We start from the raw sequence: 27,069 nt of genomic DNA, 5'->3' as shown, positions 1-27,069 counted from the left end.
ACACGCAGAGAATACGTGGGAAATATTCATTCTCCCCTATCCCCAGGAGGGTGAAATGCTTGCAAGGAGTAGAATGAATTGGAACGTTGTGGTATACTGGGGTCGACGTGTTCTCAATGGATTGAACCAGGGCATGCAAAGCCTCTGTTGTAAACCATAGAAAATTTTCTCGGGCCTGGATGTGGAAAGGGAGCTGTGGTTTCGCTGCATTACACATGACAGCTAGAGACGAAGTGTGAACGAATGTGGCCTTTGTTGTCTTTTCCTAGCGCTACCTCGCTAACGCGAGAGACAGCGTCAAACTATAATATGTATATATATATATACATGTGAGGGAAAATAGTGAAATTGGAGAAAAATGTAGCTTAGACATTGAAGCTTATTGATACAGTGGTTAAATTGATGAGAACTGCTATTGACGTTTGTGTAAATAAATTATAAATTTCCTTTTTTCCATAGCCAGAGGTTGAACCATTACGTGACATTCATTTTTTTCATTCATTTCAAGCTAGAAGTTTCAGTTTTCTAAATTGTTTCTTACATTTTTCATATGTATATATATGTATGTGTGTGTGTGTGTATATATGTGCGTATGTATGTGTATGTGTGTGTATGTGTGTATGTATATATATATGTATATTATCCCTGGGGATAGGGGTGAAAGAATACTTCCCACGTATTCCTCGCGTGTCGTAGAAAGCGACTAGAGGGGACGGGAGCGGGGGGCCAGAAATCCTCCCCTCCTTGTATTAACTTTCTAAAATGGGAAACAGAAGAAGGAGTCACGCGGGGAGTGCTCATCCTCCTCGAAGGCTCAGAGTGGGGTGCCTAAATGTGTGTGGATGTAACCAAGATGTGAAAAAAGGAGAGATAGGTAGTATGTTTGAGGAAAGGAACCTGGATGTTTTGGCTCTGAGTGAAACGAAGCTCAAGGGTAAAGGGGAAGAGTGGTTTGGGAATGTCTTGGGAGTAAAGTCAGGGGTTAGTGAGAGGACAAGAGCAAGGGAAGGAGTAGCAATACTCCTGAAACAGGAGTTGTGGGAGTATGTGATAGAGTGTAAGAAAGTAAATTCTCGATTAATATGGGTAAAACTGAAAGTTGATGGAGAGAGGTGGGTGATTATTGGTGCATATGCACCTGGGCATGAGAAGAAAGATCAAGAGAGGCAAGTGTTTTGGGAGCAGCTGAATGAGTGTGTTAGTGGTTTTGATGCACGAGACCGGGTTATAGTGATGGGTGATTTGAATGCAAAGGTGAGTAATGTGGCAGTTGAGGGAATAATTGGTATACATGGGGTGTTCAGTGTTGTAAATGGAAATGGTGAAGAGCTTGTAGATTTATGTGCTGAAAAAGGACTGATGATTGGGAATACCTGGTTTAAAAAGCGAGATATACATAAGTATACTTATGTAAGTAGGAGAGATGGCCAGAGAGCGTTATTGGATTACGTGTTAATTGACAGGCGTGCGAAAGAGAGACTTTTGGATGTTAATGTGCTGAGAGGTGCAACTGGAGGGATGTCTGATCATTATCTTGTGGAGGCTAAGGTAAAGATTTGTATGGGTTTTCAGAAAAGAAGAGTGAATGTTGGGGTGAAGAGGGTGGTGAGAGTAAGTGAGCTTGAGAAGGAGACCTGTGTGAGGAAGTACCAGGAGAGACTGAGTACAGAATGGAAAAAGGTGAGAACAATGGAAGTAAGGGGAGTGGGGGAGGAATGGGATGTATTTAGGGAATCAGTGATGGATTGCGCAAAAGATGCTTGTGGCATGAGAAGAGTGGGAGGTGGGTTGATTAGAAAGGGTAGTGAGTGGTGGGATGAAGAAGTAAGAGTATTAGTGAAAGAGAAGAGAGAGGCATTTGGACGATTTTTGCAGGGAAAAAATGCAATTGAGTGGGAGATGTATAAAAGAAAGAGACAGGAGGTCAAGAGAAAGGTGCAAGAGGTGAAAAAAAGGGCAAATGAGAGTTGAGGTGAGAGAGTATCATTAAATTTTAGGGAGAATAAAAAGATGTTCTGGAAGGAGGTAAATAAAGTGCGTAAGACAAAGGAGCAAATGGGAACTTCAGTGAAGGGCGGAAATGGGGAGGTGATAACAAGTAGTGGTGATGTGAGAAGGAGATGGAGTGAGTATTTTGAAGGTTTGTTGAATGTGTTTGATGATAGAGTGGCAGATATAGGGTGTTTTGGTCGAGGTGGTGTGCAAAGTGAGAGGGTTAGGGAAAATGATTTGGTAAACAGAGAAGAGGTAGTGAAAGCTTTGCGGAAGATGAAAGCCGGCAAGGCAGCAGGTTTGGATGGTATTGCAGTGGAATTTATTAAAAAAGGGGGTGACTGTATTGTTGACTGGTTGGTAAGGTTATTTAATGTATGTATGACTCATGGTGAGGTGCCTGAGGATTGGCGGAATGCGTGCATAGTGCCATTGTACAAAGGCAAAGGGGATAAGAGTGAGTGCTCAAATTACAGAAGTATAAGTTTGTTGAGTATTCCTGGTAAATTATATGGGAGGGTATTGATTGAGAGGGTGAAGGCATGTACAGGGCATCAGATTGGGGAAGAGCAGTGTGGTTTCAGAAGTGGTAGAGGATGTGTGGATCAGGTGTTTGCTTTGAAGAATGTATGTGAGAAATACTTAGAAAAGCAGATGGATTTGTATGTAGCATTTATGGATCTGGAGAAGGCATATGATAGAGTTGATAGAGATGCTCTGTGGAAGGTATTAAGAATATATGGTGTGGGAGGAAAGTTGTTAAAAGCAGTGAAAAGTTTTTATCGAGGATGTAAGGCATGTGTACGTGTAGGAAGAGAGGAAAGTGATTGGTTCTCAGTGAATGTAGGTTTGCGGCAGGGGTGTGTGATGTCTCCATGGTTGTTTAATTTGTTTATGGATGGGGTTGTTAGGGAGGTAAATGCAAGAGTTTTGGAAAGAGGGGCAAGTATGAAGTCTGTTGGGGATGAGAGAGCTTGGGAAGTGAGTCAGTTGTTGTTCGCTGATGATACAGCGCTGGTGGCTGATTCATGTGAGAAACTGCAGAAGCTGGTGACTGAGTTTGGTAAAGTGTGTGGAAGAAGAAAGTTAAGAGTAAATGTGAATAAGAGCAAGGTTATTAGGTACAGTAGGGTTGAGGGTCAAGTCAATTGGGAGGTGAGTTTGAATGGAGAAAAACTGTAGGAAATGAAGTGTTTTAGATATCTGGGAGTGGATCTGGCAGCGGATGGAACCATGGAAGCGGAAGTGGATCATAGGGTGGGGGAGAGGGCGAAAATTCTGGGGGCCTTGAAGAATGTGTGGAAGTCGAGAACATTATCTCGGAAAGCAAAAATGGGTATGTATGAAGGAATAGTGGTTCCAACAATGTTGTATGGTTGCGAGGCGTGGGCTATGGATAGAGTTGTGCGCAGGAGGATGGATGTGCTGGAAATGAGATGTTTGAGGACAATGTGTGGTGTGAGGTGGTTTGATCGAGTGAGTAACGTAAGGGTAAGAGAGATGTGTGGAAATAAAAAGAGCGTGGTTGAGAGAGCAGAAGAGGGTGTTTTGAAGTGTTTTGGGCACATGGAGAAGATGAGTGAGGAAAGATTGACCAAGAGGATATATGTGTCGGAGGTGGAGGCAACAAGGAGAAGAGGGAGACCAAATTGGAGGTGGAAAGATGGAGTGAAAAAGATTTTGTGTGATCGGGGCCTGAACATGCAGGAGGGTGAAAGGAGGGCAAGGAATAGAGTGAATTGGAGCGATGTGGTATACCGGGGTTGACGTGCTGTCAGTGGATTGAATCAAGGCATGTGAAGCGTCTGGGGTAAGCCATGGAAAGCTGTGTAGGTATGTATATTTGCGTGTGTGGACGTATGTATATACATGTGTATGGGGGGGGGGGGGGGGTTGGGCCATTTCTTTCGTCTGTTTCCTTGCGCTACCTCGCAAACGCGGGAGACGGCGACAAAGTATAATAAAATATAGATAAAATAATATATATATATATATATATATATATATATATATATATATATATATATATATATATATATATATATATATATATATATATATATATATATATATATATATATATATATATATATATATATATATATATTGTATTTTAACTTTCTAAAAGGGGAAACAGAAGAAGGAGTCATGCGGGTAGTGCTCATCCTCCTCGAATGCTCAGATTGGGGTGTCTAAATGTGTGTGGATGTAACCAAGATGAGAAAAAAGGAGAGATAGGTAGTATTTTGAGGAAAGTAACCTGGATATTTTGGCTCTGAGTGAAACGAAGCTCAAGAGCAAAGGGGAAGAGTGGTTTGGGAATGTCTTGGGAGTGAAGTCAGGGGTTAGTGAGAGGACAAGAGCAAGGGAAGGAGTAGCTCTACTCCTGAAACAGGAGTGGTGGGAGTATGTGATAGAGTGTAAGAAAGTAAACTCTAGATTGATACGGGTAGAACTGAAAGTTGATGGAGAGAGATGGGTGATTATTGGTGCATATGCACCTGGGCATGAGAAGAAAAGTCATGAGAGGCAAGTGTTTTGGGAGCAGCCTGAATGAGTGTGTTAGCTGGTTTTGATGCTCGAGACCGGGTTATAGTGATGGGTGATTTAAATGCAAGGGTGAGAAATGTGGCAGTAGAGGGAATAATTGGTATACTTGGGGTGTTCAGTGTTGTAAATGGAAATGGTGATGAGTTTGTAGATTTATGTGCTGAAAAAGGATTGGTGATTGGGAATACCTGGTTTAAAAAGAGAGATATACATAAGTATACGTATGTAAGTAGGAGAGATGGCCAGAGAGCGTTATTGGATTACGTGTTAATTGACAGGCGTGCGAAAGAGAGACTTTTGGATGTTAATGTGCTGAGAGGTGCAACTGGAGGGATGTCTGATCATTATCTTGTGGAGGCTAAGGTGAAGATTTGTATGGGTTTTCAGAAAAGAAGAGTGAATGTTGGGGTGAAGAGGGTGGTGAGAGTAAGTGAGCTTGAGAAGGAGACCTGTGTGAGGAAGTACCAGGAGAGACTGAGTACAGAATGGAAAAAGGTGAGAACAATGGAAGTAAGGGGAGTGGGGGAGGAATGGGATGTATTTAGGGAATCAGTGATGGATTGCGCAAAAGATGCTTGTGGCATGAGAAGAGTGGGAGGTGGGTTGATTAGAAAGGGTAGTGAGTGGTGGGATGAAGAAGTAAGAGTATTAGTGAAAGAGAAGAGAGAGGCATTTGGACGATTTTTTGCAGGGAAAAAATGCAATTGAGTGGGAGATGTATAAAAGAAAGAGACAGGAGGTCAAGAGAAAGGTGCAAGAGGTAAAAAAGAGGGCAAATGAGAGTTGGGGTGAGAGAGTATCATTAAATTTTAGGGAGAATAAAAAGATGTTTTGGAAGGAGGTAAATAAAGTGCGTAAGACAAGGGAAAAATGAAACTTCAGAGAACGAGGCTAATGGGGAGGTGATAACAAGTAGTGGTGATGTGAGAAGGAGATGGAGTGATTATTTTGAAGGTTTGTTGAATGTGTTTGATGATAGAGTGGCAGATATAGGGTGTTTTGGTCGAGGTGGTGTGCACAGCGAGAGGGTTAGGGAAAATGATGTAGTTAACAGAGAAGAGGTAGTAGAAGCTGTGCGGAAGATGAAAGCTGGCAAGTCAGCGGTTTGGATGGTATTGCAGTGGAATTTATTAAAAAAGGGGGTGACTGTATTGTTGACTGGTTGGTAAGGTTATTTAATGTATGTATGATTCATGGTGAGGTGCCTGAGGATTGGCGGAATGCTTGCATAGTGCCATTGTACAAAGGCAAAGTGGATAAGAGTGAGTGCTCAAATTACAGAGGTATAAGTTTGTTGAGTATTCCTGGTAAATTATATGGGAGGGTATTGATTGAGAGGGTGAAGGCATGTACAGAGCATCAGATTGGGGAAGAGCAGTGTGGTTTCAGAAGTGGTAGAGGATGTGTGGATCAGGTGTTTGCTTTGAAGAATGTATGTGAGAAATACTTAGAAAAGCAAATGGATTTGTATGTAGCATTTATGGATCTGGAGAAGGCATATGATAGAGTTGATAGAGATGCTCTGTGGAAGGTATTAAGAATATATGGTGTGGGAGGAAAGTTGTTAGAAGCAGTGAAAAGTTTTTATCGAGGATGTAAGGCATGTGTACGTGTAGGAAGAGAGGAAAGTGATTGGTTCTCAGTGAATGTAGGTTTGCGGCAGGGGTGTGTGATGTCTCCATGGTTGTTTAATTTGTTTATGGATGGGGTTGTTAGGGAGGTAAATGCAAGAGTTTTGGAAAGAGGGGCAAGTATGAAGTCTGTTGTGGATGAGAGAGCTTGGGAAGTGAGTCAGTTGTTGTTCGCTGATGATACAGCGCTGGTGGCTGATTCATGTGAGAAACTGCAGAAGCTGGTGACTGAGTTTGGTAAAGTGTGTGAAGAAGAAAGTTAAGAGTAAATGTGAATAAGAGCAAGGTTATTAGGTACAGTAGGGTTGAGGGTCAAGTCAATTGGGAGGTGAGTTTGAATGGAGAAAAACTGGAGGAAGTGAAGTGTTTTAGATATCTGGGAGTGGATCTGGCAGCGGATGGAACCATGGAAGCGGAAGTGGATCATAGGGTGGGGGAGGGGGCGAAAATTCTGGGAGCCTTGAAGAATGTGTGGAAGTCGAGAACATTATCTCGGAAAGCAAAAATGGGTATGTTGAAGGAATAGTGGTTCCAACAATGTTGTATGGTTGCGAGGCGTGGGCTATGGATAGAGTTGTGCGCAGGAGGATGGATGTGCTGGAAATGAGATGTTTGAGGACAATGTGTGGTGTGAGGTGGTTTGATCGAGTGAGTAACGTAAGGGTAAGAGAGATGTGTGGAAATAAAAAGAGCGTGGTTGAGAGAGCAGAAGAGGGTGTTTTGAAGTGGTTTGGGCACATGGAGAGAATGAGTGAGGAAAGATTGACCAAGAGGATATATGTGTCGGAGGTGGAGGGAACGAGGAGAAGAGGGAGACCAAATTGGAGGTGGAAAGATGGAGTGAAAAAGATTTTGTGTGATCGGGGCCTGAACATGCAGGAGGGTGAAAGGAGGGCAAGGAATAGAGTGAATTGGAGCGATGTGGTATACCGGGGTTGACGTGCTGTCAGTGGATTGAATCAAGGCATGTGAAGCGTCTGGGGTAAAGCCATGGAAAGCTGTGTAGGTATGTATATTTGCGTGTGTGGACGTATGTATATACATGTGTATGGGGGGGGGGGGGGTTGGGCCATTTCTTTCGTCTGTTTCCTTGCGCTACCTCGCAAACGCGGGAGACGGCGACAAAGTATAATAAAATATAGATAAAATAATATATATATATATATATATATATATATATATATATATATATATATATATATATATATATATATATATATATATATATATATATATATATATATATATATATATATATATATATATATATATATATATTGTATTTTAACTTTCTAAAAGGGGAAACAGAAGAAGGAGTCATGCGGGTAGTGCTCATCCTCCTCGAATGCTCAGATTGGGGTGTCTAAATGTGTGTGGATGTAACCAAGATGAGAAAAAAGGAGAGATAGGTAGTATTTTGAGGAAAGTAACCTGGATATTTTGGCTCTGAGTGAAACGAAGCTCAAGAGCAAAGGGGAAGAGTGGTTTGGGAATGTCTTGGGAGTGAAGTCAGGGGTTAGTGGAGAGGACAAGAGCAAGGGAAGGAGTAGCTCTACTCCTGAAACAGGAGTGGTGGGAGTATGTGATAGAGTGTAAGAAAGTAAACTCTAGATTGATACGGGTAGAACTGAAAGTTGATGGAGAGAGATGGGTGATTATTGGTGCATATGCACCTGGGCATGAGAAGAAAAGTCATGAGAGGCAAGTGTTTTGGGAGCACCTGAATGAGTGTGTTAGCAGTTTTGATGCTCGAGACCGTGTTATAGTGATGGGTGATTTAAATGCAAGGGTGAAAAATGTGGCAGTAGAGGGAATAATTGGTATACTTGGGGTGTTCAGTGTTGTAAATGGAAATGGTGATGAGTTTGTAGATTTATGTGCTGAAAAAGGATTGGTGATTGGGAATACCTGGTTTAAAAAGAGAGATATACATAAGTATACGTATGTAAGTAGGAGAGATGGTCAGAGAGCGTTATTGGATTACGTGTTAATTGATAGGCGTGCGAAAGAGAGATTTTTGGATGTTAACGTGCTGAGAGGTGCAACTGGAGGGAAGTCTGATCATTATCTTGTGGAGGCGAAGGTGAAGATTTGTAGAGGTTTTCAGAAAAGAAGAGAGAATGTTGGGTGAAGAGGGTAGTGAGAGTAAGTGAGCTTGGGAAGGAGACTTGTGTGAGGAAGTACCAGGAGAGTGAATAAAGAATAGAAAGAGGTGAGAACAAAGGAGGTAAGGGGATTAGGGTAGGAAAAAAAATGCTTTTGGCTTGAGAAGCGTGGGAGGTGGGCAGATTAGAAAGGGTAGTGAGTGGTGGGATGAAGAAGTAAGAGTATTAGTGAAAGAGAAGAGAGAGGCATTTGGACGATTTTTGCAGGGAAATAATGCAAATGAGTGGGAGATGTATAAAAGAAAGAGACAGGAGGTCAAGAGAAAGGTGCAAGAGGTAAAAAAGAGGGCAAATGAGAGTTGGGGTGAGAGAGTATCATTAAATTTTAGGGAGAATAAAAAGATGTTTTGGAAGGAGGTAAATAAAGTGCGTAAGACAAGGGAAAAATGAAAACTTCAGAGAACGAGGCTAATGGGGAGGTGATAACAAGTAGTGGTGATGTGAGAAGGAGATGGAGTGATTATTTTGAAGGTTTGTTGAATGTGTTTGATGATAGAGTGGCAGATATAGGGTGTTTTGGTCGAGGTGGTGTGCACAGCGAGAGGGTTAGGGAAAATGATGTAGTTAACAGAGAAGAGGTAGTAGAAGCTGTGCGGAAGATGAAAGCTGGCAAGTCAGCGGGTTTGGATGGTATTGCAGTGGAATTTATTAAAAAAGGGGGTGACTGTATTGTTGACTGGTTGGTAAGGTTATTTAATGTATGTATGATTCATGGTGAGGTGCCTGAGGATTGGCGGAATGCTTGCATAGTGCCATTGTACAAAGGCAAAGTGGACAAAGGTAAGTGCTCAAATTACAGAGGTATAAGTTTGTTGTCTATTCCTGGGAAATTGTATGTGAGGGTATTGATTGAAAGGGTAAAGGCATGTACAGAGCATCAGATTTGGGAAGAGCAGTGTGGCTTCAGAAGTGGTAGAGGATGTGTGGATTAGGTGTTTGCTTTGAAGAATGTTTGTGAGAAATGCTTAGAAAAACAAATGTATTTGTATGTAGCATTTATGGATCTGGAGAAGGCATATGATAGGGTTGATAGAGATGCTCTGTGGAAGGTATTAAGAATATATGGTGTGGGAGGCAAGTTGTTAGAAGCAGTGAAAAGTTTTTATTTAGGATGTAAGGCATGTGTACATGTAGGAAGAGAGGAAAGTGATTGGTTCTCAGTGAATGTAGGTTTACGGCAGGGGCGTGTGATGTCTCCATGCAAGAGTTTTGGAAAGGGGGGCAAGTATGCAGTATGTTGTGGATGAGACAGCTTTGGAAGTGAGTCAGTTGTTGTTTGCTGATGATACAGCGCTGGTGGCTGATTCATGTAAGAAACTGCCGAAGCTGGTGACTGAGTTTGGTAAAGTGTGTGAAAGAAGAAAGTTGAGAATAAATGTGAATAAGAACAATGTTATTAGGTACAGTAGGGTTGAGGGTCAAGTCAATTGGGAGGTAAGTTTGAATGAAGAAAAACTGGAGGAAGTGAAGTGTTTTAGATATCTGGGAGTGGATTTGGCAGCGGATGGAACCATGGAAGCGGAAGTGAGTCATACGGTGGAGGAGGGGGCAAAAATTCTGGAAGCGTTGAAGAATGTGTGGAAGTCGAGAACTTTATCTCGGAAAGCAAAAATGGGTATGTTTAGTGGTTCCATCAATGTTGTATGGTTGCGAGGCGTGGGCTATGGATACAGTTGTGTGCATGAGGGTGGATGTGCTGGAAATATTTGAGGACAATATGTGGGGTGAAGTGGTTTGATCGAGTAAGTAATAATAGGGTAAGAGAGATGTGCGGTAATAAAAAGAGTGTGGTTGAGAGAGCAGAAGAGGGTGTTTTGAAATGGTTTGGTCGCATGGAGAGAATGAGTGAGGAGAGATTGACAAAGAGGATATATGTGTCAGAGGTGGAGGGAACGAGGAGAAGTGGGAGACCAAATTGGACGTGGGAGGATGGAGTGAAAAAGACTTTGAGTGATCGGAGCCTGAACATGCAGGAGGGTGAAATGCGTACAAAGAATAGAGTGAATTGGAACGATGTGGTAGACCGGGGTCGACGTGCTGTCAGTGGATTGAACCAGAGCATGTGATGCGTCTGGAGTAAACCATGGAAAGTCCTGTAGCGCCTGGATGTGGAAAGGGAGCTGTGGTTTCGGTGCATTATTACATGACAGCTAGAGACTTAGTGTGAACGAATGTGGCCTTTATTGTCTTTTCCTAGCGCTACCTTGCACACATGAAAGGGGACTGGGTTGTTATTTCATGTGTGGCGGGGTGTCGGTGGGAATTAATAAGGGCAGACAGTATGAATTATGTACATGTGTATATATGTATTTGTCTGTGTGAGTATATATATGTGTACGTTGAGATGTATAGGTATGTATATTTGCGTGTATGGACGTGTATGTATATACATGTGTATGTGGATGGGTTGGGCCTTTCTTTAGTCTGTTTGCTTGCGCTACCTCGCTAACGAGGGAGACAGCGACAAAGCAAAATATATATATATATATATATATATATATATATATATATATATATATATATATATATATATATATATATATATATATATATATATATATATATATATATATATATATATATATACATATATATCTATATATATATATATATATATATATATATATATATATATATATATATATATATATATATATATATATATATATATATATATATATATATATATATACATATATATACATATATATATATCTTTATATAAATATATATATATATATATATATATATATATATATATAGAGAGAGAGAGAGAGAGAGAGAGAGAGAGAGAGAGAGAGAGAGAGAGAGAGAGAGAGAGAGAGAGAGAGAGAGAGAGAGAGAGAGAGAGAGAGAGAGAGAGAGAGAAGGCGACTAAAGGTGACGGAAGCAGGGCTCTAGAAACACTCCCCTCCTTGTATTTTGACTTTCTAAAGGGGGAAACAGAAGAAGGAGTCACGCAGGGAGTGCTCATCCTCCTCGAAGGGTAAGATTGTGGTGCCTAAATGTGTGTGGATGTAACCAGGATGAGAAAGAAGGAGAGATGAGTAGTATTTTTGAGTAAAGGAACCTGGATGTTTTGGCTTTAAGGGAAAATAAGCTCAAGGAGAAAAGGGGAGAGTGGTTTGGGAATGTTTTGGGATAAAGTCGAGGGTTGGTGAGAGTGCAAGAGCAAGGGAAGGAGTAGCACCACTCCTGAAACATGAGTTGTGGGAGTATGTGACAGAGTTTAAGCTATCAAGCTCTAGATTAATATGGATGAAAGTGAAAGGAGAGAGATGGGTAATTATTGGTGCCTATGCACCTGGGCATGAGGAGAAAAATCCTGAGAGCCAAGTGTTATGGGAGCAGCTGAGTGAGTGTGTTAGCAGTTTTGATGCACGAGACCGGGTTATAGTGATGGGTGACTTGAATGCAAAATAGAGTAATGAGGCAGTTGACGGAAGGATTGGTGTACCTGGGGTGTTCAGTGTTGTAAATGGAAATGGTGAAGAGATTGTAAGTTTTCGTGCAGAAAAAGAACTGGTGACTGGGAATACCTGGTTTAAAAAGAGAGATATACATAACTATATGCATGTAAGAAGGAGAGATGGCCAGACAGCGTCATTGGATTACGTGTTAATTGATAGGCGCGTTAATTTTGGATGTTAATATGCTGAAAGATGCAACTGGAGGGATGTCTGATTATTATCTTGTGGAGGCGAAGGTGAAAATTTGTAGAGACTTTCAGAAAAGAAGAGAGAATGTTGGGGAGAAGAGAGTGGTAAGAGTAAATGAGCTTGAAGAGGAAGCGTCTGTGAGGAAGTACCAGGAAAGACTGGCTGCAAAATGGAAAAGAGTGAGAGCAAAGGACGTAAGGGGAGTGTGGGAGAAATAGGATGCTTTTAGGGAAGCAGTGATGGATTGCGCAAAAGATGCTTGTGGCATGAGAAGAGTGGGAGGTATGCAGATTAGAAACGGTAGAGAGTGGTGGTATGAAGAAGTATGATTATAAATGTAAGAGGAGAGAGAGGCATTTAGACGATTTTTCCAGGGATATAGTGGAGATAACTGGGAGATGTATAACAAAAAGGGGCAGGAGGTCAAGAGAAAGGTGCAGGAGGTGAAAATAAAGGCGAGTGACAGTTAAAGTCTGTGAAAGAAGAAAGCTGAGAGAAAATGTGAATAAAAGCAAGGTTATTTGGTACAGTAGTGATGCGGGACAAGTCATTTGGGAGGTAAGTTTGAATAGAGAAAAACTGGAGGAAATGAAGTGTTTTAGATATCTGTGAGTTGATTTGGCAGAGGATGGAATAACGGAAGCAGAAGTGAGTCACAGGGTGGGGGAGAGGACGAAAGTTATGGGAGCATTGAAAAATGTGTGGAAGGCGAGAACATTATCTCCGAAAGCAAGAATGGGTATGTTTGAAGGAATAGTGGCTCCAACAATGTTATATGGTTGCGAGGCGTGGGCTATAAATAAGGTTGTGCGGAGAAGGGTGAATCTTTGAGGATAATATGTGGTGTGAGGTGGCTTGATCGAGTAAGTAATGAATGGATAAGGGAGATGTGTGGTAATTAAAAGAGTGTGGTTGAGAGAGCAGAAGAGGGTGTTTCGAAATGGTTTGGTCACATGGAGAGAATAAGTGACGAAAGATTGACAAAGAGGATATATGTGTCAGAGGTAGAGGGAATAAGAAGTGAGAGACGAAATTGGAGGTGAGATGATGGAGTGAAAAAAATGCAGGAGGATGAAAGGCGTGCAAGGAATAGAGTAAAATGGACTGATGTGGTGTACCGGGGTCGACGTGCACTCAATGGATTGAACCAGGGCCTATTGGGTAAAGCATGGAAAGCTTTGTGGGGCCTTGATATGGAACGGGAGCTGTGGTTTCGGTGCTTTATACATGACAGCTAGACACTGTCGTCATTCCCTAGCGCTACCTCGCGCGCGTGCGGGGGAAGGGGGTTGTAATTTCATGTGTGGCGGGGTGGCGCAAGATTGTGATCCTTTCCAATATATATATATATATAAATATATATATATATATATATATATATATATATATATATATATATATATATATATATATATATATATATATATATATATATATAAGTATGCAGTCTGTTCTGGATGAGAGAGCTTGGGAAGTGAGTCAGTTGTTGTTCGCTGATGATACAGCGCTGGTGGCTGATTCATGTAAGAAACTGCAGAAGCTGGTGACTGAGTTTGGTAACGTGTGTGAAAGAAGAAAGTTAAGAGTAAATGTGAATAAGAGCAAGGTTATTAGGTACAGTATGGTTGAGGGTCAAGTCAATTGGGAGGTAAGTTTGAATGGAGAAAAACTGGAGGAAGTAAAGTGTTTTAGATATCTGGGAGTGGATCTGGCAGCGGATGGAACCATGGAAGCGGAAGAGATTCATAGGGTGGGGGAGGGGGCGAAAATCCTGGAAGCGTTGAAGAATGTGTGGAAGTCGAGAAGTTTATCTCGGAAAGCAAAAATGGGTATGTTTGAAGGAATAATGGTTCCAACAATGTTGTATAGTTGCGAGGCGTGGGCTATGGATAGAGTTGTGCGCAGGAGGGTGGATGTGCTGGAAATGAGATGTTTGAGGACAATATGTTGTGTGAGGTGGTTTGATCGAGTAAGTAATGTAAGGGTAAGAGATATGTGTGGAAATAAAAAGAGTGTGGTTGAGAGAGCAGAAGAGGGTGTTTTGAAATGGTTTGGTCACATGGAGGGAATGAGTGAGGAAAGATTGACAAAGAGGATACATGTGTCAGAGGTGGAGGAACGAGGGAGACCAAATTGGAGGTGGAAAGATGGAGTGAAAAAGATTTTGAGTGATCGGGGCCTGAACATGCAGGAGGGTGAAAGGCGTGCAAGGAATAGAGTGAATTGGAACGATGTGGTATACCGGGGTCGACGTGCTGTCAATGGATTGAACCAGGGCATGTGAAGCGTCTGGGGTAAACCATAGAAAGTTATGTGGGGCCTGGATGTGGAAAGGGAGCTGTGGTTTCGGTGCATTATTACATGACAGCTAGAGACTGAGTGTGAACGAATGGGGCCTTTGGTGTCTTTTCCTAGCGCTACCTCGCACACATGAGGGGGGAGGGGGTTGTTATTCCATGTGTGGCGAGGTGGCGATGGGAATAAATAAAGGCAGACAGTATGAATTGTGTACATGTGTATATATATGTATATGTCTGTGTGTGTATGTATATGTGTACATTGAGGTGTATAGGTATGTATATTTGCGTGTGTGGACGTGTATGTATATACATGTGTATGTGAGCGGGTTGGGCCATTCTTTCGTCTGTTTCCTTGCGCTACCTCGCTAACGCGGGAGACAGCTACAAAGCAAAATAAATAAATAAATAGATAAATAAACAAAATGTATATACACATATGCATATATATATACATTTATGAATAAATTCATATATATATATATATATATATATATATATATATATATATATTTTTTTTTTTTTTTTTTTTGCTTTGTCGCTGTCTCCCGCGTTTGCGAGGTAGCGCAAGGAAACAGACGAAAGAAATGGCCCAACCCACCCCCATACACATGTATATACATACGTCCACACACGCAAATATACATACCTACACAGCTTTCCATGGTTTACCCCAGACGCTTCACATGCCTTGATTCAATCCACTGACAGCACGTCAACCCCGGTATACCACATCGCTCCAATTCACTCTATTCCTTGCCCTCCTTTCACCCTCCTGCATGTTCAGGCCCCGATCACACAAAATCTTTCTCACTACATCTTTCCACCTCCAATTTGGTCTCCCTCTTCTCCTCGTTCCCTCCACCTCCGACACATATATCCTCTTGGTCAATCTTTCCTCACTCATTCTCTCCATGTGACCAAACCATTTCAAAACACCCTCTTCTGCTCTCTCAACCACGCTCTTTTTATTTCCACACATCTCTCTTACCCTTACGTTACTTACTCGATCAAACCACCTCACACCACACATTGTCCTCAAACATCTCATTTCCAGCACATCCATCCTCCTGCGCACAACTCTATCCATAGTCCACGCCTCGCAACCATACAACATTGTTGGAACCACTATTCCTTCAAACATACCCATTTTTGCTTTCCGAGATAATGTTCTCGACTTCCACACATTCTTCAAGGCTCCCAGAATTTTCGCCCCCTCCCCCACCCTATGATCCACTTCCGCTTCCATGTTTCCATCCGCTGCCAGATCCACTCCCAGATATCTAAAACACTTCACTTCCTCCAGTTTTTCTCCATTCAAACTCACCTCCCAATTGACTTGACCCTCAACCCTACAGTACCTAATAACCTTGCTCCTATTCACATTTACTCTTAACTTTCTTCTTTCACACACTTTACCAAACTCAGTCACCAGCTTCTGCAGTTTCTCACATGCATCTTTGTTGAGATCCTCATCGGCAGCTTCAAACTAAATCTAGAGTGTTCTCATCGCGAGCTGGGTTCTCAACTATGACACTATGAGACAAATTTAAGCAGAGCACACGCCCAGAGGTACTGGAAAGTGATTCTCCCTGCTGAGGCTAGGGTATGTTAGAATCTTTCAATGTGATCGAATTTTGTTCATTACAAATTTCAGCTAAATTATAAGAAAGTCTTTCGTCTTCCTGTAGTGTCTGTGTTGGATGCCTATAAACTGATATCTAACGAGACTTGTTTTTTGATTTCTACAAAAAAGGAGTGGAATTTATCGATAGCAAAACCACTTTTCATCACGGGATTAAGATGATCTTTATCAAAGAATTAAACATCACCACCTGCCTATTATTCCTTATCACTGTTGAATAGAGTGTACCCACGAATTGCGTATTCAGCGAGGATATCTCTATCTTCAACTTCCATCTAAAATTCTGAACTACCTATCATATCATAATTTTCTTTCATTGCAGCTCTAACTATGTAAATTTGTTACGTATACCTCGTGTACTAACATGAAATATTTTGATATATAACTGTGACTCACTGTCATTGGTACGACATGTGTCTGTGTCTGTGTGTGTGTGTGTGTGTGTGCAGCAGTAGCCACTAGGAGCTCCTCTATCAGAACTTGATCCGTAACCTTGATTTGACCAGTCTTGCCCTGTCTGCTACCTGCCTTGTTTCCTGCTTCTACCTGGGATTGACCTCAAGCCTTCCTGATCTGCCTTTTCGCCTTACAGTCTTATTCCCAACCTGCGTTATCTGCCTCGACTTCTGATCTGACCACCTGTTCCTGAAAAGTAACATAAAGCTGCCTTATTCTGCCTTTAGCCGGACCTGCTTCGTACCCAAACTGCATTTGCAGGGGCATTACACCTTGTGCCACCCCTCCCCTCTTCCTCCTCTTCCTCCTCCGCCGCCTCCTACTCTACCTGTAAAGTGACCTTTACAACCTGGGAAGCGACTGCTGGCTGCCCTTTTCTGCAGCGTTCCATAGTGTTAATGTGGTATAAGGTACGTTTCAGCGGTGACTCAAGAGAAAAAGACAAAAAAGAATCATTTATGGTACTTTAACCACTGTCAATAATTCAATAAAGCTGATTGAAAAAGATTATTGAACATGAATTTGATAGCAACTGTTTTGTAAGATAAAAGGACAAGGGAAAATGGATTGCTAAGACTGATCACGTAAGGGGTCGGACTAATATTTTATACAAGCGAAATGGAAGAATGAGAAAACCAGAGGAGCGTATCTGAAGGACAGGGAGAAGGAGTATATGGCTAAAACAAGAATCATTTTGGAGGAGTTTTACATGGACTGAGGTGCTTCGGGAAATAACCCAGCTGGATAGCGGAAGGCAGCGTGCTGGAGGTCGATAACCTGAGTGTTTGCACTCGCTGAGTAGTCACGACAGCATCCATTTTGATAGCAGGTTCGGCGCTGCTCTACAAAGAAAACATGTTTTCCGATACTCTTACACGAAAGGTCTGTATGATTTATTGATATTGACGAGAGTGATCCAGTCGCGGTACAGCTCCGAGCCGGTAGCGTAAAGGTCTTTCGTAGTACATATACCCGCACTAGACATGCAAATTACTGGTCGTGCATATTTCATCTTTAGTTCCCATTACGTCTTGAGAACGACGGCTCGACCTTTAGGCTCAACGGTACGATCCATGTGAAAGATGGCGTAATTCGTGACCTGATTCTCAGGGTTAGGTCAGTGGTGAGGTCATCATACCCAAGGGTCTTAACACCGTAATCACAGATCGTACCATTGCGCTCAAGGCCCTTACAGTCGTGCCTGAGGTTCGTACCGGAGTGGTGTACGTATATGTCCTACCCCTGGCAATATAGTGTGAAGGCTATTTTGTCTATTTCCCTTAGAAATCATCCCTGTTTCCTGCATCTGGAGAGAAGGTCTGGTGGGTCCAGATTAAAGGTGAGTCTGTGTCTTTTGACGATACGAATGGTCGGTTACTTGCTTTTCTGTCGATGCTGAAATACTCTCACCAATACTACACGACTTATTTCTGTGTATATGAAAACGAGAAACTTTCGAATGGGTCATGGAAAGTAAACTAAGACATACTGTCATATATATTATATTCACCCTTCTGTGATGTGAATTTTTGACCGCTGAAGCCGTTTCAGCCTGCATGAAACACGTAAGAGAAGATTCATTGGGTATTAAAGGAATGGGTAGCTTTCAAATGATGAACATATAATACATAACAAGCAATAACTTGTACCGAGTAGCTTGGACCTTGAAGAACTTGAAGACTTTATCACTATGGTCTGATATGACTGCTTCATGAGCATATAGCAATACGTGTACTGGTGGTAGCTGTCAGCCAATAAGGCTTGTCTTTGTTAACATTGATGCTATTAATGTATGTCACGGATGCCCATCCTGACGTTATGATATTAGATTACACATATATCATATCTGTTCTCTGTTACGCATAAATCATATGTGACAGTGATGCACAATTATAAACCAGCATAGAAGCCTGTGGAGTTGATCTTGAATCAGTGTCTGAGATGTCATCATCCAGATCCTGAGCTTAAATTGAATCACTGACGTTTTCATGCGTATCTGCATTATCTTCATCAGGGGTTTGTATGTGAATCACTAGAGACATCCACAGTGCTTGTGGCCCACCTTCACTGAGCATATATCCAATACTACATCGGGTCTGATATCCCAATCAAGAGCACATGATACCACCTAAACCCATACTAGAGATAGAGCTGATAGTACGATATGTATTGAATAAAGCTTTTATGATCAATTCTATCATTCAGTGAAAATATTGATATTATTCCATGAGATTTGGAAGATAATAAAAGCTGCATTATATGCTTTAATTTTTTCCTAACTTTATGTAGATCACTGGGAAATGGTTCATGGACCACAGGTTAAGAACCCTTGATCTTCAAATGATTAGGCAAGAGGTGCAGCTTAACCCAAACTTTACACTTCTGCCTACCTTAGATGCACACTTAGAGCCTGCATTGCCATGTTATTAGTTAAGCGATTCTTGTTCTTAAGGACATTTATGTCACGTTTTTCGCTTTTAAGTCGTCATCTTACCTATCCATCCATCTTTACCAGTTGGTTCAGGAAGTAATTGCGTTATCAAATTTCCTTTCCAGTTTGTACACTGATTGTTCGCCCTCTAGATATGCTGCCGCACATTACCGTGGCACGGCGGAAAAGTGATTTTGCATGGGCTTTCGGCTTAACATGGGCTTACTGTTCTTCCTCCTAGTATTAATGTTTCTGATACCATTGTTTGGCTGATGTAGGCTACAATCACTTGACCTGTGGTCCAGCTCGTTGGATGTGACCGTATTCCTGTGCGATGCAGAAGTCAACAGATTGAGTTCCTCGGGCGGGAGAGTAAGTCTGTTAACAATGCCTTCCACAAGCTTCTTCCACTTCATCAGTCAATCTCTGACAATCCAAATTATGCTAAAGCTAAGTACGTCCTTATGTCAGGTCGAAACGCACCAAATGATATCTTTTAACTATTTTCCCTCGAAGCAACGACCGTGCTACTTACCACAGCTCGACAGAGTATGACACAGCACCGGGAGGCACCACAAGCTTCTGCCAAGTTTCTTTACAAGTGTTGTATTGGGATGTATCGAGTGTTTTGCTTAGTGCTTAAGTCACATCCGAATGCTAGTAGAACCTTGTACCCATATTCAAGTGTCCACATGCGGTACCCATAATATGATTACGTATGAATGTCCGTGTTGAATCTGACTTCATGATATGGACATTTAGAAGGACGTTCTTCTTGTAATGAATACACGTCATCCAGCTCCTCCACCGTGTCTAAAGAAATCGAAACAACCCTCTCATGCTTGCGGAAAAAAAAAAAAATTCTGTTAGTACCAAACACATATACAGACTGAGTGCCTCAGGCATACTCGATATCCATCTGCTAAAAGAAAATCTTTCAGATTATCGTAGTTCCTGGAAAAAAGCTGTGCAGATTTTTAGATTTTGCGGTAGAATCTAACATTCCGGGGGAGATCCTGAAGGTGAAAACGGAAATTGGTAAAATATGTATGTACTTAGGGAAGCAGTGATGGCTTGTGCAAAAGATGCATGTGGCATGAGAAAGGTGGGTGGTGGGCACATTAGAAAGGGTAATGAGTAGTGGGATGAAGAAGTAAGGTTGTTAATGAAAGAGAAGAGAGAGGCGCTTGAACGATTCTTGCAGGGAAGTAGCGCAAATGACTGGGAGATGTATAGAAGAAAGCGGCAGCGGGTCAAGAGGAAGGTGAAAGGGGTGGAAAAGAGGGCAAATGAGAGTCGGGGTGAGGGAGAATCATTGAATTTCAGGGAGAATGAAAAAGTGCTTTGGAAGGAGGTAAATAACGCGCATAAGTCATAAAACATGTGGGAACATCGGTGAAGGGGGCAAATGGGGAGGTGATAACAAGTAGTGATGAAGTAAGGAGGAGATATAGTGAATATTTTAAAGGTTTGTTGAATGTATATGATGATAGAATGGCAGACATAGGGTGTCTTGGTCGAGGTGGTGTGCGAAGTGAGAGGGCCAGGGAGAATGGTTTTGTAAACAAAGAGGGAGTGAAAGCGCTGCGGAAGATGAAAGCCGGCAAGGCAGCGGGTTCGGATGGAATTGCAGTGGAATTTGCTAAAAAAAAAAAGGGGGGGGACTGTGTTGTTCATTGGTTGATAAGGATATTCAAAGTATGTATTCATCATGGTGAGCACTGGCGGAATGCTTGCATAGTGCCATTGTACAAAGGCAAAGGGGATAAAGGTGAGTGTTCAAATTACAGAGGCATACGTTTGTTGAATATTCCTGGGAAATTATATGGAAAGGCATTGATTGAGAGGGTGAAAGCATGTACATAGCATCAGACTGGGGAAGAGCAATTTGGTTTCAGAAGTGGTAGAGGATGTGTGGGTCAGGTGTTTGCTTTGTATGTGAGAAATACTTGAAAAACAAATGGATTTGTGTGTAGCATTTATGAATCTGGAAAAAGTATATAATAGGGTTGATAGAAATGCTTTGTGAAAGATTTTAAGGGTATATGTTGTGGGAGGTAAGTTGCTAGAAGCAGTGGTAAGTTTTTACCAAGGATGTAAGGCATGTGTACGAGTAAGAAGAGCGGAGAGTGATTGGTTTCCAGTGAATGTCGGTTTGCGACAAGGGTGCGTGATATCCTATGATTGTTTAATTCATTTATGGATGAGGCGGTTAGGGATGTGAATGCAAGAGTTTTGGCGAGAGGGGCAAATATGCAGTCTGTTGTGGATAAGAAGGCCTGGGAAATGCGTCAGTTGCTGTTCGCTGATGATACAGCGCTCGTGGCTGATTCGGGTGAAAAACTGCAGAGGTTGGTGACTGAGTTTAGTAAAGTATGTAAAAGGAAAGAGATAAGAGTAAATGCGAATGAGAGCAAGGTTATTAGGTTCTGAAGGATTGAGGGAAAAGTTAATTGAGAGGTAAGTTTGAATGGAGAAAAACTAGAGGAAGTTAAGTTTTTAGATATATGGGAATGGACTTTAGCAGCGGGTGGAACCAAAGAACCGGAGGTGAATAACAGGGTCGGGGAGAGGGAAAAGGTTCTGAGAGAGTTGAAGGAGGAGAGAACGTTATCTCGGAGGTTAAAAATATTTTTTTTTAAGAAATAGTAGTTCCAACAATGTAATATGGTTGTGAAGTATGCGCTATACATAGGGTTGTACGGAAGAGGGTAGATGTGATGGATGAGATGTTTGAAGACAATATACAGTGTGAGTTGGTTTGATCAAGTAAATAATGAAAGGGTAAGAAGGATATGTGGTGATAATGTGAGGTCTCAAACTTCTCGTTCCTTTCACCGCTGACACATATATCCTCTTTGTCAATCTTTCCTCACTCATTCTCTGCATGTGACCAAACTATTTCAATACATCCTCTTCTGATCTCTCAACCACATTCTTTTTATTACTACACATCTCTCTTACCTTTTCATTACTTACTCGATCAAGCCACCTTACACCACATATTGTCTTCAGATATTATATTTCAACACATCCACCCTCCTCCTCAAAACCCTATCTATAGCCCATGCCTCGCAACCATATAACATTGTTGGAACCATTATCCGTTAAAACATATCCATTTTTGCTCTCCGAGATAATTCTCTCGCCTGCTACTCATTCTTCAGTGCTCCCAGAACCTTCACACCCTCCCTCAACCTGTGACTCACACTGTGTGAGGAAGTACCAGGAAAGACTAAGTACAGAATGGAAAAAAGGTAAGAATAAAGGACGAAAGGGGAGTGGGGGAGGAATGGGATGTATTTAGGGAAGCAGTAATGGCTTGCGAAAAAGATACTTGTGGCGTGAGAAGGGTGGGAGGTGGGCAGATTAGAAAGGGCAGTGAATGGTCGGATGAAGAAGTAAGAGTATTAGTGAAAGAGATGAGAGTGCCATTTGGACGATTATTGCAGGGAAATAATGCAAATGAGTGGGAGATGGATAAAAGAAAGAGGCAGGAGGTCAAGAGAAAGGTGCAAGAGGTGAAAAAGAGGGCAAATGAGAGTTGGGGTGAGAGACTTTCATTAAATTTTGGGAGAATAAAAAGATGTTTTCGGAGGAGGTAAATAAAGTGCGTAAGACGAGGGATCAAATGGGAACTTCTGTGAAGGGGGCTAATGGGGAGGTGATAACATGTAGTGGTGATGTGAGGAGATGGGGTGAGTATTTTCAAAGTTTGTTGAATGTGTTTGATGAAAGAGTGGCATATATGGGGTATTTTGGTCGAGGTGGTGTGCAAAGTGAGAAGGTTATGGAAAATGATTTGGTAAACAGAGAAGAGGTAGTAAAAGCTTTGCGAAAGATGAAAGCCGGCAAGGCAGCGGGTTTTGATGATATTATAGGGGAATTTATTAGAAAACGGGGTGACTGTATTGTTGACTGGTTGGTAAGGTTACCTAATGTATGTATGACTCATTGTGAGGTGCCTGAGGATTGGCGGAATGCTTGCATTATGTCATTGTAAAAAGGCAAAGGGGATAAAAGTGAGTGCTAAAATTACAAAGGTAAAACTTTGTTGAGTATTCCTGGGAAATTATATGGGAGGGTATTGATTGAAAGGGTAAATGCATATACAGAACATCAGAGTGGGGAAGAGCAGTGTGGTTTCAGAAGTGGTAGAAGATGTGTGGATCAGGTGTTTCCTTTGAAGAATATATGTGAGAAATACTTAGAAAAGCAAATGGATCTGTATGTAGCATTTATGGATCTGGAGAAGGCTTATGATAGAGTTGACAGATATGCTCTGTCGAAGGTATTAAGAATATATGGTGTGGGAGGCAAGTTGTTCGAAGCAGTGAAAAGTTTTTATCGAGGATGTAAGGCATGTGTACGTTAGGAAGAGAGGAAAGTGATTGGTTCTCAGTGAATGTAGGTTTGCGGCAGGGGTGTGTGATGTCTACATGGTTGTTTAATTTGTTTATGGATGGGGTTGTTAGCGAGGAGAATGCAAGAGTTTTGGAGAGAAGGGCAAGTATGCAGCCTGTTGTGGATGAGAGACCTTGGGAAGTGAGTCACTTGTTGTTCGTTGATGATACAGCGCTCGTGGCTGATTCGGGTGAAAAACTGCAGAGGTTGGTGACTGAGTTTAGTAAAGTATGTAAAAGGAAAGAGATAAGAGTAAATGCGAATGAGAGCAAGGTTATTAGGTTCTGAAGGATTGAGGGAAAAGTTAATTGAGAGGTAAGTTTGAATGGAGAAAAACTAGAGGAAGTTAAGTTTTTAGATATATGGGAATGGACTTTAGCAGCGGGTAGAACCAAAGAACCGGAGGTGAATAACAGGGTCGGGGAGGGGGAAAAGGTTCTGAGAGAGTTGAAGGAGGAGAGAACGTTATCTCGGAGGTTAAAAATATTTTTTTTTAAGAAATAGTCGTTCCAACAATGTAATATGGTTGTGAAGTATGCGCTATACATAGGGTTGTACGGAAGAGGGTAGATGTGATGGATGAGATGTTTGAAGACAATATACAGTGTGAGTTGGTTTGATCAAGTAAATAATGAAAGGGTAAGAAGGATATGTGGTGATAATGTGAGGTCTCAAACTTCTCGTTCCTTTCACCGCTGACACATATATCCTCTTTGTCAATCTTTCCTCACTCATTCTCTGCATGTGACCAAACCATTTCAATACATCCTCTTCTGATCTCTCAACCACATTCTTTTTATTACTACACATCTCTCTTACCTTTTCATTACTTACTCGATCAAGCCAACTTACACCACATATTGTCTTCAGATATTATATTTCAACACATCCACCCTCCTCCTCAAAACCCTATCTATAGCCCATGCCTCGCAACCATATAACATTGTTGGAACCATTATCCGTTAAAACATATCCATTTTTGCTCTCCGAGATAATTCTCTCGCCTGCTACTCATTCTTCAGTGCTCCCAGAACCTTCACACCCTCCCTCAACCTGTGACTCACACTGTGTGAGGAAGTACCAGGAAAGACTAAGTACAGAATGGAAAAAAGGTAAGAATAAAGGACGAAAGGGGAGTGGGGGAGGAATGGGATGTATTTAGGGAAGCAGTAATGGCTTGCGAAAAAGATACTTGTGGCGTGAGAAGGGTGGGAGGTGGGCAGATTAGAAAGGGCAGTGAATGGTCGGATGAAGAAGTAAGAGTATTAGTGAAAGAGATGAGAGTGGCATTTGGACGATTATTGCAGGGAAATAATGCAAATGAGTGGGAGATGGATAAAAGAAAGAAGCAGGAGGTCAAGAGAAAGGTGCAAGAGGTGAAAAAGAGGGCAAATGAGAGTTGGGGTGAGAGACTTTCATTAAATTTTGGGAGAATAAAAAGATGTTTTCGGAGGAGGTAAATAAAGTGCGTAAGACGAGGGATCAAATGGGAACTTCTGTGAAGGGGGCTAATGGGGAGGTGATAACATGTAGTGGTGATGTGAGGAGATGGGGTGAGTATTTTCAAAGTTTGTTGAATGTGTTTGATGAAAGAGTGGCATATATGGGGTATTTTGGTCGAGGTGGTGTGCAAAGTGAGAAGGTTATGGAAAATGATTTGGTAAACAGAGAAGAGGTAGTAAAAGCTTTGCGAAAGATGAAAGCCGGCAAGGCAGCGGGTTTTGATGATATTGCAGGGGAATTTATTAGAAAACGGGGTGACTGTATTGTTGACTGGTTGGTAAGGTTACCTAATGTATGTATGACTCATTGTGAGGTGCCTGAGGATTGGCGGAATGCTTGCATTATGTCATTGTAAAAAGGCAAAGGGGATAAAAGTGAGTGCTAAAATTACAAAGGTAAAACTTTGTTGAGTATTCCTGGGAAATTATATGGGAGGGTATTGATTGAAAGGGTAAATGCATATACAGAACATCAGAGTGGGGAAGAGCAGTGTGGTTTCAGAAGTGGTAGAAGATGTGTGGATCAGGTGTTTCCTTTAAAGAATATATGTGAGAAATACTTAGAAAAGCAAATGGATCTGTATGTAGCATTTATGGATCTGGAGAAGGCATATGATAGAGTTGACAGATATGCTCTGTCGAAGGTATTAAGAATATATGGTGTGGGAGGCAAGTTGTTCGAAGCAGTGAAAAGTTTTTATCGAGGATGTAAGGCATGTGTACGTTAGGAAGAGAGGAAAGTGATTGGTTCTCAGTGAATGTAGGTTTGCGGCAGGGGTGTGTGATGTCTACATGGTTGTTTAATTTGTTTATGGATGGGTTGTTAGCGAGGAGAATGCAAGAGTTTTGGAGAGAAGGGCAAGTATGCAGCCTGTTGTGGATGAGAGACCTTGGGAAGTGAGTCACTTGTTGTTCGTTGATGATACAGCGTTGGTGGATGAATCATGTGAGAAAGTGCAGAGGCTAGTGACTGAGTCTGGTAAAGTGTGTGAAACAAGAAAGCTGAGAGTAAATGTGAATAAGAGCAAGGTTATTAGGTACAGTAGGGTTGAGGGTCAAGTCAATTGGGAGGTAGGTTTGAACGGAGAAAAACTGGAGGAAGTGAAGTGTTTTAGATATATGGGAGTGGATTTGGCAGCGGATGGAACCATGGAAGCAGAAGTGAATCATAGGGTAGGGGAGGGGGCGAGAACTCTGGGAGCATTGAAGAATGTGTGGAAATCGAGAACATTATCTCCGAAAGCGAAAATGGCTATGTTTGAAGGAATAGTGGTTCCAAGAATATTATATGGTTGCGAGGCGTGGGCTATGGATAGAGTTGGTAGGAGAGTAGATGTGCTGGAAATGAGATGCCTGAGGACAATATGTGGTGTGAGGTGGTTTGATCGAGTAAGTAATAATAGGGTCAGAGAGATGTGTGGTAATAAAAAGAGTGTGGTTGAGAGATCGGAGTTAGGTGTTTTGAAATGGTTTGGTCACATGGAGAGAATGAGTGCGGAAAGATTGACAAAGTGGATACATGTGTCGGAGGTGAAAGGAACGATGAGAAGTGGGAGACCAAATTGGAGGTGGAAAGATGAAGTGAAAAAGATTTTGAGTGATCGGGGCCTGAACATGCAGGAGGGTGAAAGGCGTGCAAGGAATAGAGTGGATTGGAACGCTGTGGGAAACCGGGGTCAACGTGCTGTCAATGGATTAAATCAGGGCATATGAAGCGTCTGGGGTAAACCATGGAAAGTTCTGTGGGGCATGGATGTGGAAAGGGAGCTGTGGTTTCGGTGCATTATTACATGATAGCTAGAGACTGAGTGTTAACGAATGTGGCCTTTGTTGTCTTTTCCTAGCGCTACCTCGCACACATGAGGGGGGAGGGGGGTGTTATTTCAAGTGTGGCGAGGTGGCGATGGGAATGAATAAAGGCGGACAGTGTGAACTATGTACATGAGCATATATGTATTTTTCTGTGTGTGTATATATATGTATTCATTGAGATGTATAGGTATGTATACTTGCGTGTGTGGGCGTGTATGTATATACATGTATATGTGGGTGGTTTGGGCCATTCCTTCGTGTTTCCTTGCGCTACCTCGCTAACGCGGAAGACAGCGACAAAGCAAAATAGATGATATATAAATGTCTATGTATATATATATATATATATATATATATATATATATATATATATATATATATATATATATATATATATATATATATATATATATAAATAAATATATATATATATATATATATATATATATATATATATATATATATATATATATATATATATATATATATATATATATATATATATATATATATATATATATATAT

General features: G+C 41.5%; 1 protein-coding gene across 3 annotated transcripts in view; it reads right to left on the bottom strand.

Annotated features, from left to right (window-relative positions):
- Window positions 1–27,069, bottom strand: part of LOC139765242 (protein O-mannosyl-transferase TMTC1-like) — a 273,522-nt gene that overhangs the window by 183,069 nt on the left and 63,384 nt on the right. The gene's annotated exons all lie outside the window — the stretch shown is intronic.

Source organism: Panulirus ornatus, chromosome 53 (genome assembly GCF_036320965.1).
Source record: "Panulirus ornatus isolate Po-2019 chromosome 53, ASM3632096v1, whole genome shotgun sequence".
In the NCBI taxonomy this organism is placed as follows: domain Eukaryota; kingdom Metazoa; phylum Arthropoda; class Malacostraca; order Decapoda; family Palinuridae; genus Panulirus; species Panulirus ornatus.
This window is presented reverse-complemented; position numbering and strand designations above follow the sequence as displayed.